Source organism: Erythrolamprus reginae, chromosome 2 (genome assembly GCF_031021105.1).
Source record: "Erythrolamprus reginae isolate rEryReg1 chromosome 2, rEryReg1.hap1, whole genome shotgun sequence".
Taxonomy (NCBI): domain Eukaryota; kingdom Metazoa; phylum Chordata; class Lepidosauria; order Squamata; family Dipsadidae; genus Erythrolamprus; species Erythrolamprus reginae.
Window position 1 is genome coordinate 182,510,652 of NC_091951.1, and position 15,221 is coordinate 182,525,872.

Consider the following 15,221-nt stretch of genomic DNA (forward strand, 5'->3'; position numbering starts at 1 on the left):
TCAAGGCGGCAAGATGCGCGTATCATGCCGCCTTGATTGCATCAGCGGAATCCCGCCCGGCCGCTCTGTTTAGGGTAACCCGCTCCCTTCTTAATCAGAGGGGAGTTGGGGAGCCCTTGCAGAGTAGTGCCGATGATTTTAACACGTTTTTCGCTGATAAAATCGCCCGGATCCGAGTGGACCTCGACTCCAATTGTGAAACAGAGTCGACTGACAATGAGTCAGTCGAGGTGACTGGGGCTAAACGTCTTTGTCCATCTGTCTGGGAGGAGTTTGACTTGGTGACACCTGATGAAGTGGACAAGGCCATTGGAGCTGTGAGTTCCGCCACCTGTTTACTGGATCCGTGTCCCTCTTGGCTGGTTTCGGCCAGTCGAGGGGTGACACGGAGCTGGGTCCAGGAGATTGTCAACACCTCCTTGGGGAGGGGGTCCTTTCCACCACTTTATAAGGAGGCGGTTGTGCGCCCCCTCCTCAAGAAGCCTTCCCTGGACCCAGCCGTGCTTAATAACTACCGTCCAGTCTCCAACCTTCCCTTCATGGGGAAGGTTGTTGAGAAGGTGGTGGCACTTCAACTCCAGCGGTCCTTGGATGAAGCCGATTATCTAGGTCCTCAGCAGTCTGGATTCAGGCCCAGCTACAGCACGGAAACTGCTTTGGTCACGTTGATGGATGATCTCTGGCGGGCCCGGGACAGGGGCTTGTCCTCTGTCCTGGTGCTCCTTGACCTCTCAGCGGCTTTCGATACCATTGACCATGGTATCCTTCTGCGCCGGCTGGAGGGGTTGGGAGTGGGAGGCACTGTTCTTCAGTGGTTCTCCTCCTACCTCTCCGGTCGGTCGCAGTCGGTGTTAGGGGGGGTCAGAGGTCGACCCCGAGGTTTCTCCCTTGTGGGGTGCCTCAGTGGTCGGTCCCCCTCCCCCCTGCTATTTAATATCTACATGAAACCGCTGGGTGAGATCATCCAAGGGCATGGGGTGAGGTATCATCAATATGCCGATGATACCCAGTTGTACATCTCCACCCCATGTCCAGTCAACGAAGCAGTGGAAGTGATGTGCCGGTGCCTGGAGGCTGTTGGGGCCTGGATGGGTGTCAACAAACTCAAACTCAACCCAGACAAGACGGAGTGGCTGTGGGTTTTGCCTCCCAAGGACAATTCTATCTGTCCGTCCATTACCCTGGGGGGGGAATTATTGACCCCCTCAGAGAGGGTCCGCAACTTGGGCGTCCTCCTCGATCCACAGCTCACATTAGAAAAACACATTTCAGCTGTGGCGAGGGGGGCGTTTGCCCAGGTTCGCCTGGTGCGCCAGTTGCGGCCCTATTTGGACCGGGAGTCATTGCTCACAGTCACTCATGCCCTCATCACCTCGAGGCTCGACTACTGTAACGCTCTCTACATGGGGCTACCTTTGAAAAGTGTTCAGAAACTTCAGATCGTGCAGAATGCAGCTGCGAGAGCAATTATGGGCTTCTCCAAGTATGCCCATATCACTCCAACACTCCGCAGTCTGCATTGGCTGCCGATCAGTTTCCGGTCACAATTCAAAGTGTTGGTTATGACCTATAAAGCCCTTCATGGCACCGGACCAGAATATCTTCGGGACCGCCTCCTGCCGCACGAATCCCAGCGACCGGTTAGGTCCCACAGAGTTGGCCTTCTCCGGGTCCCGTCGACTAAACAATGTCGTCTGGCGGGACCCAGGGGAAGAGCCTTCTCTGTGGGGGCCCCGACCCTCTGGAACCAGCTCCCCCCTGAGATTAGGATTGCCCTCACCCTCCCTGCCTTTCGTAAACTCCTTAAGACCCACCTTTGCCGTCAGGCATGGGGGAACTAAAACACCTCCCCCTTGCCCATGTTGTTTTGTTGATTGATTGACTGTGTGCCTGTTTTTTATATATACTGTTTTTTATGAGATTATTAATTTAAATTGGAACTGGATGGGTGGGCATTGGATTTGGTATTGTACTGTTTTTTATTATTGTTGTGAGCCGCCCCGAGTTTGCGGAGAGGGGCGGCATATAAATCCAATAAACCTAACCTAACTAAAAAGAGTATCCAGACACACTGGTAAAAAGCAAAGGCAGTTTATATATTTGAAAGCAAACACAGGTAACAAAAACTGTTCTTACAGACAGGAACGTTATGAAGCTTCACAGAGGTTTCATGACGGCCAGGCAATAAAACAGGATTCTTGCTGACAAAAACAACACTGGAGGTAATAAAACTCATGCCTCCCCCAAGTCTTCAGCCTTCGAAGCCACAAGCCAGGATCAGAGACGCCAAGAATCGAAGCAAGGTCATAGGACTTCCAATAGATAACTCTCCACAATACAGTAAGGGCGGGCCTGCCTTTTCAACCCTGCTGAGGAGAACCACACCCAAACCCAGCTGTTACCAATTCAGGGATGGAAATACCTTGCTAATTGGCCCTTTCTTTGGGCTGCCCGTCTCTGCCTCATATCTATGATAGCCTGGGCGTCTTCATCTAATGAATCCAGGCTACTCGCTGGGGAGAGCCCCCCCTGGGGGTCTCAGGCTGCTCTCCCTCCTCCTCTTCCTCTTCTGCCTGGTCCTCCCCCTCCTGTTCATCGTCCTCCCTCTCTGAGCATGGATCCGGTAGAGTTCCAGCTGTTCCCTGAGGAGCCTCAGGCTGAATCACAACAGTTATGAATTGTTTTATTATGTTGTGAGCCGCCCCGAGTCTATGGAAAGGGGCGGCATACAAATCTAATAAATAAATAAATAAAATAGGTCAGTGATGACGAACCTATGGCACGGGTACTGCATGCAAAGCCATATCTGCTGGCACATGAGCCATTGCCCTAGCTCAGCTCCAACAATTATTTATTTATCTATCTATCTATCTATCTATCTATCTATCTATCTATCTATCTATCTATCTATCTATCTATCTATCTATCTATCTATCTATCTATCTATCTATCTACCTACCTACCTACCTACCTACCTACCTACCTACCTACCTATCTATCTATCTACCTATCTACCTATCTACCTATCTACCTATCTACCTACCTACCTATTTATTTATTTATTTATTTATTTATTTAATTTGTATGCCGCCCTCTCCATAGAATCGGGGCAGCTCACAGCAGTAAAAGAAATACAATATATAATACAAATCTAATAGTAAAAACCAAAAACCCATAATTTAAAAAGCATGCACACAACATACCATACATAAACAGTATAGGCCTGGGGAAGTTATCTCAGTTCCGCCATGCCTGACGACAGAGGTGGGTTTTAAGGAGCTTAAAGAGCATGTGTGTGCTGGCCAGCTGATTTTTGGCTCACATAGAGTCTCTGGAAGGGTATTTTTTGCTTTCAGAGAGCCTCTGGGGCGATAGGAGAGGACATTTTTACCCTCTCCCAGCTCCAGAGAAACCTTCGGAGCCTGGGGAGGGCTAAACATGAGCCTCCTGGGCCCTTCAGAAGTTGGGAAACAGGCTATTTCCAGCTTCCAGAGGTTCTCCAGGGGGCAGGGGAAGCTGTTTTTGCCCTCCCCAGGAGTTGAATTATGGGTGTGAGCACTTGCACATGCATGATAGCATGCACACATGTTCCTTCAGCACCCAAAGGAAAAAATGGTTTGCCATCACTGGTATAGTTTCTCCTGCTTTAGCAGGGCCCTGGACTAGAAGAACTTCAAGGTCCCTTCCAGCTCGTTCTATTCTACTCTATTCCACTTCAGAACGCCATAAACCAATCAGTCATGCTGCACTAGGGCGTCCTTGTACTCCTTCATTCTTCTAGGAAGAACCTTTGATTTCTGCACCAAAATCCAACCGGGAGCCTAAGGAGATCCCAACTCCCAGAATGCGCTCTCCAGAATGAGCCATATTAATAAAGTACTGGCATAAACTCCCTGCGATTTTTGCTTGCATTCCTAAGCTGCGGCACCTAAAAAAAAAAAAACCACAGCTCAGAGAAAACCTGATCTCCTGCCTATATCAAAGGCTTGCCTAGAAAACAGAATTAAGAAGTCTGCAAACTTTCCCCACGTCGTCATATTTTCTTACAGGCAAGGAGATTTTTAGTTGCATTCACACATGAGATCCAGTGTTCCCTCTAATTTTTTGGGGGGTGGGCGGAAAAGTATAATGTCTGAGTGGCAGTCCCTTCGGGACTGGGCGGCACAGAAATAATTAATAAATAAACAAACAAACATACAAACAAACAAATAAAAAACCCACCCTGTTTTGCCTCAGAGAATTTCAAAATAAAATACTGTACTGTGTGTCTATAACAGTGAGCTCATAATAGGGCAACTCTATCAATATCAAAATGCCACTGAAATAGTTGAGCTAGTTTCAAACTAGATTTTGATTTTCTTTCTCTCTTCCTTACTCCCATTCTTTTTCTTTCTCTTTTCCTTCCTCTCTTTTTTCTATCTGTTTCTCTCTCTTCCTCTCTGTCTCCTTCCCTCTCACTCTTTCCCTCTCGGCTTCTGGGCAGGTTTGGAAAACTCTGAGTTGATGATGATTTTTAAGTGAGCGATTGCTCACTGCTCAGCTTAGAGGGAACTATGATGAGATCTTCTTCTCCACCACATCTAGACATCTAGATCCCCCAGGTTAGAAATGACACACATTGTCTGAGATTTTATATATGCTCCGTGACTACGTGGGTGTGTCCACCTACATGGGGCAAAGCTTTAAGCATGAATAAATTCACAGCAGGCAGAAGCCTCCAACTTGCTTCGTCTGGAGAATTGGATTGTAGAAACAGCTCTAGGTCAGTTGGGTTTTCAAACGGATGAGCTTAGTTGTGGTCCAACATAACATTTGCAGATCAAAGGGACAACAAATAAGTTTCATAGATGGATGTGTCATCTCTGAGCAATTAGATTGTAAGAAAAGAACAGGTTTTTGGCTCAGATTAAAAGTGGCCATTTATCCAAGTGCAGGGTGTGCGAACTAGTTTTATTTGATTATTCACCCTTCCCACAGAAACAATTCACTGGGGAGTATTGCAGTATTCTTGCTAGAAATTTCCCGGAAAACTAAAATGTAGATTTTAAAATACCATTTAAATATTGGGTGATTTCTTTTCCCCAAGCCATTGCAGATTTATTTATTTACTTACAAAATTTAGAGACCACCCCTCTCAATCACAGAGCAACACTACATGATTTAGTTAGGATGTTTCCAGAATTAGCGTTCATTATTCAGCTTTCCACTTTCCGTTCATGGAATTGTGTCTATTGACAAGATCAGGAAGTGATTTCAGATGATGTTGCTTCCCATATGATTATCTATCTTTCGTTTCCTGTGGCTTTTTCCATCTTATTTTTCCCTTCCTTAAAAAGTGTTACCTTCGTCAATCCCTTTGCAGAAAGATTGAGGAAGCAGACTTTACTTAGAATAGAATAGAATAGAATAGAATAACTATTGTCACTTTAAATGTACACTAATCAGCATACATTAAAATGAGATTTTGTTGGATACAGCTCTCAAAGGGTAACTATCTCCAATATACACTACATGAACATGACAAAAATTATGTATACATCAACATCCATACACACATATGACCAGGGAAACAACATGGTCTAGTTCTACATTTTCTAATAGAAGTGGGGGGTTTTGTGGCTGATTTTTGAAAACATCATTTTCTACTGTAAACCCACAACAGTTAAGAACCTGTTGTGATTTCTCAGTGAAAACAGATCTACTCTGAGAACATATTCATTTTTGGTATTGGTATATTATTAATATTAAAATGCAGTTGTCTTTCTGTAGATATCCTTGGCTTGAATTATTTCTTTTGGTACTGTACCGGAAAATAGGATCCAGTGCTGTTTAATGCCAGATGTTTCCCATAAGCTTCGAAACTAGAAGAAAAAGTGCCCATTAGATGTTTTGTCTGACAACTCCCATCAAGTCTTCCTTTGGTATGTTGACTTGAAGGAGAAATCTAAATGATAAACAACCGGTATTTAATGTGATTAAAAAATAAAGGCTTTTAATCTGTAAATAGATAAAGGTGTTGATTTCAATGGATTATCCATCTTATTAACCAGAGGGCCTGTTCAGCTCTGCAGCTTGTGAGTTTAAAAGGGTGGTTGCGCATCCTTGTTAAATTTCCCTTTTGATGTTTTTCTATGCATTTTGATTGCAAATAGAAATTTTAATAAAATTTTAATTAAAAACAATACATAAGTGCAAACACTAAAACCATGCTTAGAGTAAAACATATATAAAATTTTTCTTTTTCTATTAATCATTCAGTGGAGGCTTTTTTCTTCCATTAAAAAAAAACATTCTATAGAACTTATATAATATTATCAAATAAAGAAAAACAACAATATTTTTCTATGCATTTTCATTACTTCCATGCTTAAATATATTCATGCACACATTTGCCCCTCCAACAGGTGTTCCAACATTCTGAAGAATATATATATATTTCAACAAGCAATGAATATTTTGGCTTTTTGTATCTATTGAGAAAGTAAAGTTCCTCTGGAGTTGAGCAAGGCTCCTAGTAACTTCACAGGTACTTATTGTATATGTAGGGTTTCATGGCCATGGGACAGAAGGGGATTCTCACTGTCTTCAAGCAAGAGTGTACCCTGAGCTTTCTAGCTTATTCCATAGGGAATTTCATGGTAGACTATCATCCACAGACTAATCAAGTCAGAATCGGCTTTGTTTTTTTCAAGTTCAGCCAGAATTTGATTATCACAATTCTACCACCTCTTTGAGATACATATCTTGAGAAGTGTCTCAAACTAATATATCAATATACAACTAAACCTCATTTCCATAATCTTTAACTGAAGGAAATGGTGCATTATATTTTGAACCAAGATACATCAAATAGCCTAGACCAGTGATGGTGAACATTTTTTAAATTGTGCGCACACATGCGTAAGTGCCCACACCCATAATTCAATTCCTGGGCAAGGTGAAAACAGTTTCCCCCACCTATCAGAGGCCCTTCGGGGGGCAGAAATGTCCTGTTTCCCAACTTCTGGTGGGCCCCGTAGGCTCATGTTTTGCCCTCCCCCATCCCCCTGGAGACTCTCTGGAAGCCAAAAACGCCCTCCCAGAGCCTCTGTGCGAGCCAAAAATCAGCTGGCTGGCACACAAACATGCATGTTGGAGCTGAGCTAGGGCAATGGCTCACATGCCAGCAGATATGGCTCCGTGTGCCACCCGTGCCACCCGTGCCATAGGTTCACCATCACTGGTCTAGAATAGTATCAAAAATCCAGAACCCCTGCACTCCGATGGATCTGAAATTTGGCAAATTTTATAAAATCTTTTATGACATACATATTATCATAAAACTAGTTTATGGCATAATACACAATATCATGAAACATTTCATTTGTTGATGTTTGACTGTATTCTATAGTTCAACGTGGGCTATATTCAAGAAAGATACAGTTATGAATGCATTCCAACTTTTCCATTACATTAGAACAGTGTTTTCCAACCTTGGCAACTTGAAGATATTTGGACATCAACTCCCAGAAGTCCCCAGCCAGCATTCGCTGGCTGGGGAATTCTGGGAGCTGAAGTCCAAATATCTTCAAGTTGCCAAGGTTGGGAAACACTGCATTAGAAGTTTGTCATTGTTGAAGGCTTTGAGGAATCTGGTAAAGCAGGGGTATCAAACCCGATTTCATTGAAGGCTTAATTTGATCAGGGTTAATTTGATCTTGGATGTGTGTGTGTCAAGGAGTCTGTCTAAGATATTTATTTATTTATTGGATTTGTATGCTGCCCCTCTCTGAGGACTCGGGGCGGCTCACAACATATCAAACTATATACAATGTACATATCCAAAAATCCAATTAATATCGCTAAAAAACTTTACAAACTCTAATAACATTAAAAATCATTCATTCCCATTCATACTGAAAGACATACACACTTGTCAGCTAGGGGGCTACGGTCTAATGGCCCCAAGCCTGGTGGCACAGATAACTTTAAACTTTTACAAAAGGTGAAGAGGGTGGGGCCAGTGTGAATCTCTGGGGGGGAGCTGATTCCAGAGGGCTGGGGCCCCCACAGAGAAGGCTCTTCCCCTAAGTCCCACCAAACGATATTGTCTAGTATGTGTGGCCACCTCAACATCACTCATATTGGGGGCGCCTGTGGGTGGCCCAAGTGCTCTGCTGGCAGATGGTTCCCCAACAGTATTTGGTTGCTAGCCGGTATAGACCACAATGTGAATCAGTAGTAAAACTGGCAATGCACATGCAGCTCTGGGTGACCGGCAGGTGGGCAAGCATGCCCCAGGGAGATTTTGCTTCTGTGCATGTGCAGGAAGCAAAATCTCGCTTAGATGTGCCCACCCACCCATCAGTCACCCGGAGCTGTGTGTACATTGCACCAGTAGCGGCGGTAAGTAGGAACCTCTGTCTGGTTACCTAGTTCCATTTCCAGCTGTGACGACCTCCTGCAACTCTCTGTCAGCAAAAGCAGAGCTCTCGAGGGCCACCCACAGCCCTTGCAAGCTCTGTTTTCAGCCTCCTTCAACCCTCTGCAGCAAAAACAAAGCTCTGTTTTTTCTGGCAGGGGTGCCACAAGCTGGTCCTTCACTGTTTCCAGGGCAGGTCACAGGCCACATCTAAGCACCTCACAAGCTGGATCCAGCCCCCAGGCCTTGAGTTTGACGCTATCTCTGAAAGGATGTCCCAATGGGTCACAGGTTGTCTAGATTGTTTTAAAATTCTGACAAGATGAATTTCTTACCTAACCTGTAATGAAATTCTGAAAAGGAAAGGGTGTTTTCAAAACATTGCAGAACAAAGAAAGGATGAATATTAAAATATTGTTTAGAAAGCTGAAAAAGGAGGGAGATGCCCCACCTTAAAGACTCCCTAATGAGAGATAGAAGATACACATAACCAATTCCCCACATTCTGGAACCTAGCCCCTCCCTTATTGAGATACATATGCCTTCTCTGAATCTGTGGGTGTCTTGCATTCTAGACCAGTGATGGCGAACCTTTTTTTCCTCTTGTTCCAAAAGAGCGTGAACTTGCACTATTGTGCATGTGTGAGTGCCTACATCCATAATTCAATGGCCATAATTCAATGGCTGGGGAGGTTGTAAAAGCTTCCCCCCCCCCGAGGCCCTCTGAAGGCTGGAAATGGCCTGTTTCCCAACTTCTGGTGGGCCCAGTAGGTTCGTGTTTTGCCCTCCCCATGCTCCAAAGACTTAACTGGAGCTAGGGGAGGGTAAAAATGCCCTCCCCCATCCCCCCAGAGGTTCTTTGGAAGCCAAAAATTCCCTCCCAATGCCTCTGTGTGAGCCAAAAATCAGCTGGCCAGCACACACATGCATGTTGGAGCTGAGCTAGGGCCACAGCTTGGGTGCCAGCAGATATGGCTTCGCGTGCCACCTGTGGCACCCGTGCCATAGGTTCACCATCACTGTTCTAGACTGTAAAGGGCTGAAGCTTATTCCAGCAGAATTAAGACAGAATCAGCACCCATTGATTTTCCTGTCCACTGTTCTTACTCTGAAACACTCTCCCCTAGATAAGTTTCCAAAACTGCATTTACATCCCAAATGTGGAATGCTACTGTACATAGGCTGGAGAACATAGTAAATGAAGAAGACTATGCATTCTCCTCCTTCTCAATTTATCTTCCTTGCACCTTCTTTCTGCTACTGCCTCAAGGGCAACAGTTAGTTTCACCATATATAATAACTGCACTAGGTAATATTTAGTTTTACTATAGATTGTTTAGAATAGAATGGAATGGAATGGAACCGAACCAAATGGAACCGAACGGAACAGAACAGAATATAATTCTTTATTGACCAAGTGTAATTGGACACATCAGGAATCTGTCATTAGTGCATATGCTCTCAGTGTACATTAAAAAGATACATTTGTCAGGAATCATTAGGTACAACACTTAATGATTGTTATAGGGTACAAATAAGCAATCAGGAAACTATCAACATTAATATAAATTGTAAGTATGAAGTATGCAAGCAACAAGTTACAGTCATATAGTCATATAGTCATATGTGGGAGGATATGGGTGATAGGAATGAAAAGAAGACTAATAGTAATAGCAATACAGATGGAGTGAATAGTTTGACAGTGGTGAGGGAAATAATAATAATAATAATAATAATAATAATAATAATATTTAAGATTTGTATGCCACCCCTCTCCTTGTTGTGAGCCGCTCCTCAGGGCGGCTCACAACAATAATAAAAACAATGTGCAATGTAACAAATCTAATATTTAAAAGAAAGCATTTAAAAACCCCTTCATTTAAAAACCATGCAACACAATTATTTGTTTAGCACAGTCATGGTGTTCAGGAAAAAAACTGTTTTGAGATAAAACAAAAAAAAATTCTCATAAGTATTTGCCCAGAATCCTAAAGGGCTATCACACGTACAAATACAGGGCAACAACTTAAAATAATAATATCGATGTTGACACCTCAGTTTTGAGAGGTGAATATACTCGAGGTAAAACATTTACCCTACAACTGAATGCAAATTACAGTCACAAACAGGAAACTGTTATTTTGAGAAGTCATGGACCTAAATAGCTAAGGCTGCTTGACCTGATTCACTAAGAATAAGGGAAGGGGATGTTGCAGCATCTGTTTCTTTAATTTCCAACTTTTTGTAAAAAAATAAATAAAAATAAAAGTGGGATCCCTTTTTAATCATACAATTTTGTATGTAGATTTTCTCACTCTAGAACAGACAACAATAAAGCATGGGCATGTGACATTTACTAGAGGTGTGAGTAGGAAGATATCTGGTTGCAGCATACCTTTCATTTGATATACTTATTTTATTTGTTTGTTTGTTTGTTTGTTTATTTATTTATTTATTTATTTATTTATTCATTCATTCATTCATTCATTCATTCATTCATTTATTTATTGGATTTGTATGCCGCCCCTCTCCGTGGACTCAGGGCGGCTAACAACAGTGATAAAAACAGTATGTAGAAATACAATACTAAAACAGCTAAAAACCCTTGTTATAAAACCAATCATACATACAAACATACCATGCATAAATTGTAGAAGCCTAGGGGGAAAGAATATCTCAGTTCCCCCATGCCTGATGGCAGAGGTGGGTTTTAAGGAGCTTACGAAAGGCAAGGAGGGTGGGGGCTATTCTAATCTCTGGGGGGAGTTGGTTCCAGAGGGCCGGGGCCGCCACAGAGAAGGCTCTTCCCCTGGGTCCCGCCAAGCGACATTGTTTAGTTGACGGGACCCGGAGAAGGCCCACTCTCTGGGACTTAGCCGGTTTCTGGGATTCCTGTGGCAGAAGGTGGTCCCGGAGATAATCTGGCCCAGTGCCATGAAGGGCTTTATAGGTCATAACATACTGTACTTCATCTTGATCTTTTCTAATATTAATTAATATTATTAATTAATTATTATTTATTATTAATATTCTAATATTAAGGAGCTGCTGTGGCCTGGAGGCGGACCTCTTGCATCACAATCAGGAGGTTATGAGTTCGATCCTAGGTAGAGGCAGATGTAAAAGTCTCCTACTTGGACTAGATGACTGCAAAGTCCTTTCCAATTCTGTTAATCTGTTCTGAATACTGTATATGATGTTAGGAAGAATAGGTTTGGAAGATAGGGGGAACAAGAATCTGTTTCTGTTATTGCCTTTACTATAGAGAAGAGCCCTGAGGGACAGAAGGAAAAGCTGCTCCCAAATGGACAAATGAGCATGGCTTGAATCTCAGCCAAGACAATAATTGAAGAAAATGTTTCAAACAAGCTCCTCCCTAGTGCACATGAAGATAAAACGGCAGTGGAAGGAGCATTTTCAGACTTGAAAAATTCTGTTACTGTATCTATTATAATAAAAGCTATCCTGACCAATATGGCATTAGTTCCTTGATCTGGTGTGTTTTGTATGGCTGACATTTACTTCTCCAAGTTGGGGGTGGGTGGATGAATTCTGAAAAGATTATGATTTTAGGGATGTCCATTCAAACTCTCCAGGATTGCAGGTTTTTGTTTGTTTGTTTGTTTATTATTATTATTATTATTATTATTATTATTATTATTATTATTATTATTATTATTATTATGCCAGTACAACACAGCAAACGAGATCACTATGCTGGATTTCGTATTTCATCACCAGTCGGGCGCTTCCCAAGCACCTAGGACTGCGTGATGTAGCGGTGAATTATGATTGCCGATCCCAGTAAAGCGGCCTTTTGCAATTGACAGGTGGAGATTTTGTCAATTCCGATGGTTTTCAAATGTCCGCTGAGATCCTTTCGTACTGCGCCCAGCGTGCCAAGTACCACTGGGACCACTTTCACTGGCTTATGTCAGAGTCGTTGCAGCTCGATTTTTAGATCTTCGTATTTCACTAATTTCTCTAGCTGCTTCTCCTCAATTCTGCTGTCTCCTGGGATTGCGATGTCGATGATCCATACTTTCTTTTTCTCCACAATCAGGATGTCTGGTGTGTTATGCTTCAGAATTTGGTCAGTCTGAAGTTGGAAGTTGCACAGTAGTTTTGCTTGCTCATTTTCGACCACTTTTTCGGGCTTATGATCCCACCAGTTCTTTGCCACTCGTAAATGGTAGTTCCGGCACAAGTTCCAGTGGATCATCTGTGCCACAGCATCATGTCTAAGCTTGTAGTCAGTCTGTGCGATCTATTTGCAGCAGCCATTCTTAACAACTATCGGCCAGTCTCCAACCTTCCCTTTAAGGGGAAGGTTGTTGAGAAGGTGGTGGCGTGACCCCCTCCTCTCTGTGGCAACCCCTCAAGTACCTGTATACTGCTATTATGTCCCCCCTGGCCCTTCTTTTCTCTAGGCTATCCATGCCCAGCTCCAGCAATCTCTCTTCATAAGTCTTGGTTTCTAGTCCCCTAATCATTTTGGTTGCTCTTTTCTGCACCTTCTCCAGAGTTTCTATGTCTCTTTTGAAGTGTGGTGACCAGAACTGAATGCAGTACTTCAGATGTGGTCTGACCAGGGCGTTATAGAGTGGTATTAATACCTCTCAGGTCTTGGAGTGTATCCCCCTGTTGATGCAGTTTAGGATTGTGTTAGCCTTTTTAGATGCTGCTGCACATTGCTGGCTCATATTTAGTTGATTATCCACCAAGACTCTTTCACAGGCACTACTGCTAAGTGGGGTTCCACCCAAACTGTATGTGTGTCTAGTTTTTTTTTTACCTACGTGAAGTACTTTACTCTTCTCGACGTTGAATATAATTTTTTTTAGTTTTTGCCCACAGCGTTAATCTATCTAGGTCTTTCTGTATTTTGAGTTACTTAGTTACTAAGTTATTTAGTTATTCTTCTCTAATTCCTCACTAACATTGATTAATTAAGCAAATGGTTTTATAGACATAAAAGGTTTCTGATGATTCATCAGCTAGATAGTTCCACAGCAAGCCACCTATAACCACTATAACCATAACTCTGAGGTACAGAGTCGACTGGCATGTGTGATCCAATTTGTTACAAAAGACTTATGCGGCTCACAGCACACTTCATTAGAGGCATGAATTGTCAACCCAGTTTAACAGATCTGCTATCCACAAATGTATTTAAGGGGAAATCATGTAAGCTTGTGGCCATAACCACATTCAGGGCAGTGAATTCCATAAACTAACTGTAAACTGTGTGAGGAAATAATTTAGTACCCTAAATTACTACTACAGTACTACTATCCCTGACTTGATTCCATAATATGGCTTTCTCCATATTATGAATATTTTTTTTTTAATCTGTTTTTTCAGAAGAAGAGAAAGTTGAGTCAGATTTGATAAGAACCCAAAGACTATCTAGCCTACAGTTCTGATCTCACCATGGACAATCATGTGCCTGTGGGAATCACAAAAAGCACCTCACAGTTTGTGAGTATAATTCTTGGATCTCTACTGCAATTTATGACAAAGTACCAAAAAGGCAATGGATTTGCCAGCAACTGGTATTCATAGATACAGTACACTTTTATTATGGGAAAGAAATAACTGCTGAATATAATTGGCCGACATGAGAGAGATATGTTCAGAGATATCATTCACAGCCAGAGGTTGTTCTATTTTCCATAACTGCTCTTTTTTCCTATGGGATCCACCTCATCAGATAAATCTTTGCGAATTCATAGACTCTTCCACACACTTTTCTTGGTCATAGTAAAGAAGCTATTTGCCATTGCTTTCATCTGGAATGGATTCCTCTTCCCTACTTCTCAACCTATTCTTCAACTCCAGCATTTCATTATTTCCCATGGAAGTAATGATCTATAGCTGCCTCTGTTTAGTTTTGAAGATCCATCAAGGTGATCTAGATACTGTGCTAGGGTGTGTGCAAAACACCCCGGAGAAGTGATATATACGCTTCTCAAATCTTTCACTCCAGATGTTTCACTACAGGAAGTATCCAGATTTGCTTTAGACTCAGATACTTCAAATTGTGAGGTGTACCTCTCTTGGAGAGATGCAGATAAGATGTGAAGAACCTTTTAGTTGTACATTGTTACAATACATTTACCTTTCCTGAATTTTCCTTCTATAGTTTTCATTGATCATTTATATTCATTTTGATGTTTGGAATTTTAAGGGAGATGTATACAATTACTCTAAAGCTTGGCTGGGGAATTCTGGGAGTTCAAGTCCGCCAGGCTTAAAGTTGCCAAGGTTGTAGATCCCTGCTCTAGATCACTATTGTGGTGAACATGGATACTCACATATCAGAGGGCACTCTGGGGAAGGTGATTTAGTAAATGCTCTTCAACACCTAAGCTAATTTAACGGGCATACTTTCAAACAAACCCCTGGGCTGCAACTCTCAGTATTTTTTTAAAAAGTAAATTAAAAACAAATGGGACATATAACCTGATGGACACCTGTCAAGATACTTCTGAATCTTGTGTCAATCTTCCAAAGTGTTAGCAATTATTCCCAGCTTGATGTCATCTGCAGATTTGATGAGTTTTCCTTCTATCCCTCATTTGGATGACTTATGAAGATGCTGAAGAGTAATGGGCCCAAAACAGACCATTGAGGTATCCTAGTGCATGTAGTTCTGTTAAGGACTATGTGCTAAGTGCAGGTGGCCAGTCAATTACAAATACAGCTGAAGATGATACTGTTTATCTTACATTGTTCCATCTTACCAAGAAATAAGTCTTTGTCTACTTTGTCAAATGCCTTATTGAAATCCAAGTATACTACATCCACAGCATTTCAC